Source organism: Lolium rigidum, chromosome 6 (assembly GCF_022539505.1).
Source record: "Lolium rigidum isolate FL_2022 chromosome 6, APGP_CSIRO_Lrig_0.1, whole genome shotgun sequence".
Taxonomy (NCBI): Eukaryota; Viridiplantae; Streptophyta; class Magnoliopsida; order Poales; family Poaceae; genus Lolium; species Lolium rigidum.
The window spans coordinates 259,652,677-259,656,831 of record NC_061513.1 but is presented as its reverse complement, the minus strand read 5'-3'; positions in this window follow the sequence as shown (position 1 = coordinate 259,656,831).

The window sequence follows — 4,155 nt, the reverse complement described above, 5'->3', positions numbered from 1 at the left end:
AAATGACATCCTATATATGAATCTTATTCTCCGACCATTCCGGAACTCCTCGTGATGTCCTCGGATCTCATCCGGGACTCCGAACAAATATTCGAACTCCATTCCATATTCAAGTACTACCATTTCAACATCCAACTTTAAGTGTGTCACCCTACGGTTCGTGAACTATGTGGACATGGTTGAGTACTCACTCCGACCAATAACCAATAACGGGATCTGGAGATCCATAATGGCTCCCACATATTCAACGATGACTTTTAGTGATCGAATGAACCATTCACATACAATACCAATTCCCTTTGTCACGCGATATTTTACTTGTCCGAGGTTTGATCTTCGGTATCACTCTATACCTTGTTCAACCTCGTCTCCCGACAAGTACTCTTTACTCGTACCGTGGTATGTGGTCTCTTATGAACTCATTCATATGCTTGCAAGACATTAGACGACATTCCACCGAGAGGGCCCAGAGTATATCTATCCGTCATCGGGATGGACAAATCCCACCGTTGATCCATATGCCTCAACTCATACTTTCCGGATACTTAATCCCACCTTTATAACCACCCATTTACGCAGTGGCGTTTGATGTAATTAAAGTACCTTTCCGGTATAAGTGATTTACATGATCTCATGGTCATAAGGACTAGGTAACTATGTATCGAAAGCTTATAGCAAATAACTTAATGACGAGATCTTATGCTACGCTTAATTGGGTGTGTCCATTACATCATTCATATAATGATATAACCTTGTTATTAATAACATCCAATGTTCATGATTATGAAACTAATCATCCATTAATCAACAAGCTAGTTTAAGAGGCATACTAGGGACTTCTTGTTGTCTACATATCACACATGTACTAATGTTTCGGTTAATACAATTATAGCATGATATATAAACATTTATCATAAACATAAAGATATAATAATAACCACTTTATTATTGCCTCTAGGGCATATCTCCTTCAGAGCCTTCGTTGATATTCATAGATATATGGTTTGGTACTTTTTGTTTTGTTTTTAAGTAAGTACAATATTGCGTCGTTGAAGAAGAAAGAGTTTAAAAACCTCGAAGATTTTTTAAAATTTTCATCGTTGGAGACAGCTCATGTATTTCTACCACTACCATGTACTATATGTTACTATAAATATATGTGGTATTGATTTAGAAAACTACGACCCCATACTAAAAAGTATGACATAAATTAGATCAAAAGTGAATTCTTACCAAGTACAATCAAATATGTAGAAACAAATTGATAGGACATCTACACACTATGAAAATATATTTTATGATGAATCTATTGATATTGATATAATATTGAAGTTGTTCATATTTCCATAAAATTTTCCGAACTTAACATACATCGTCTTCTATAACCAAACTAAACCAGGAATATATATATGTAGTAGTGGTCCCATGTTTGTTCTATTTAATTAATCATACACCACCTTAATTGATTAATTGACAAACTGCATATCTGTGAGGGATACAAGGAGGCAGCATATGGTATTGTTTTTCATATTTGTAGAGTTATGAAAACATGCTTATTGTTGTTATTAATCACTATACACAGACACATAAATATTTGGGTACTTTGACGTGACCATGGCCATTCAACCTTGACGGAATTTTTTTAGCTTCCTTGTCTAGTAAATGAAAACTCGTGGAATGGCTGAAAACTCTCTTTGAAGCTTGGGCTCCATGTAGCTCATTTTTTATGAAACGGAATTTACAAGACAAATCTGAAAAAATTGAATCTTCAGAGGGATGTATATTCTACAATAGTGTAAAATCTCAATGCTAAACACCCTATACTTTGGGCTACACAAAATGACAAGTTCTAACAATTGCAAAGAGTTCTAAATTGGGCATTGTTTAGTAATTAAAGATCTGTACTTTTGTCATTTTTGTGTAGCCAAAGTATAAGGTATTTCGTATTGAAGTTTTACACATTTCTATGATATATCTCTAGCTACATAAAACAAATCAGATTTTGCTCAAATTTTTTATAATATGTTTTTTTAGCAAAACAGGTTATATGGAGCTAGTGCTCCAAAAGTTCACACTCATGGAATGGCAGCCTAAATTAGCTTCCATTTGTGGGTGCACTCTAGCCACAAGGGCACGGCCCATTTCACATCGATCAGGTTTGGCTCGCTCCCGCGCTCTAAGGACATTCAGCTGGCCAACCTAAAACGGCGATCTAAACGGTCCCTTTCTGTCCGTTTGGATCGGCCCGTAGACACATATCCGGCTGGTCAGGACAGTGCTTCGAGCGGCGCCACCTTTTCGGCCTGCTAGGTATTTGGCTTGCTCACCGGAGACAAACAAGTTGGAATGAAGTTTAAAACGCGCGTGAAAATTTGATAGAAATTTCACTAAATTGAACGTAATTTACATAGTTTTAAAATAAAATCTAGACCCTAGTTTCTAGCACCGCCAGCTTCTTCGTCATCGGGGACATGGTCGACAAAGGGCAGGGGCATCCACAACTGCTGCACCCAAGCAGAGACCTCCGACAGTTGCGGCACGTAGTGCGGCTGTTGCGACGCGTACTGAGGAGAAGGTGGGACCATCTGGCCATCCCATGCTGCTTGTGGTGGCAGTGGCAGGGAAGCAATGTGCGCCGCCACCATTTCCGACAGCTGGACGACGTCGTCCCGCCCTGACCAGGACCACTTCGAGCCCTCGTCAGCTTTTGAGCTGCCAGGGTGGCGGCCGTGGCCGCCTCCTCGTCGTAGTCGTCGGGGACGAGCGGCTCTATCTTCACAGTGGCTGGAGGTGGAACGTCCTCCATCTCCTTGTCCTTCTCATCGTATTCGTAGTCGACCTCGTCCGAGATGTTGGGCGCGGCGTCGCCAGACAGGAAATCCCGCGTACCGCAGATCGTTCGGCGCACCTCGTGCTCTCAGGAAAGGAAGGTGCACAGAAATCTTCGCGCATGTCGCGTCCTCGTAATGCAGCGCCAGCGGCAACCGCTCAATTTGTCGGCGCATCTCCTGACGTAGTGCTCGCCAGTCCGTGGGTGGAGGTGGAACTGGGATCCTCCGCCAGTTCAGATGCCATCCATGTGGTAGGGAGACGTCACGGTGGCTGCAGGGGTCGCCTTGCGCCCACCGCCGCTGCGCCTCCAACACCGTCACGTACCGCCTGTTGTGGCCCGGTTGTTGCGGAGGAGGAATCGGTGCCGCCATCGCCGCCGCCGCTTGTGGACAGCCGACCAGGAGAGGAAATCAGCTTGAGCTATGGTCGGCCGAGACATGGGATCAGCTAGTTTTGCAGCGTGGGAGTCAGGGCGCGGCGTGGTTGTCGGAAAAGCGAGGCATGCCGCCAGAGGCGGCGGCGGCACCCTGCTATCACGTAGACCTGCCACCACTAGCGGGGGGCGGCATGGTCCACCACAGCTCGACGGCGGCTAACGTGCCGCCACCAACGACGGCGGCAAGTTGTCACGTGTCGCATGGGGCCCCTGCCACCACGTCTAGGATGGTTTTTTTTTTTGTCAATTTTATTCTTAGGTTGTCTTTTTTGGCAATTCACTAGGGCAGTGGTCCCCTCTGTAAAAAAATTGCTCTAATCCGGTGAAGTTTCTGCCGGACTGCTTGCTTCTAGAATCTGTTTTGACCCATACTGACGGCTCTGATCCACTCAATCTCGAAAGCGAACTGCGGCCACGTCCATGACTTGCTATGACCCATCCGCTCATACTTTGTCGATCTCAAAATGTGTAGGCACGGTAACCGCACGCCTTATCATCTACCTTGTCATCTTCCACTAGATAGCTAGTTGATGAAAACTCGGCCACGTCTTCTCTCCTTCCTCTCACATGAATTCCATCCATCGATCAAAATGTACACATCCGTAATCAGTTGTAGTTCTATTATATGTACTCCCCTCCGGACAGTTTAAATTGACGCGAGCTCAGCACAAGTAAACAGCTACGTAGGTACTAACGCCCCGTCGATTAAACAAGATCAGAGGGAGTACGTGTCACGTCATCCATCCAACATATATATATAGAGGCCTCGTAGCCTCGACATGGATAGTGCCGTACGCCTTAGGCTCGATCGATAAGCTTGCGCCGCTCGATCGCCGTTGTTGCCAATTGCCATTGCTCATCAGAACATAGAGCGGGCCGCCCGGGAA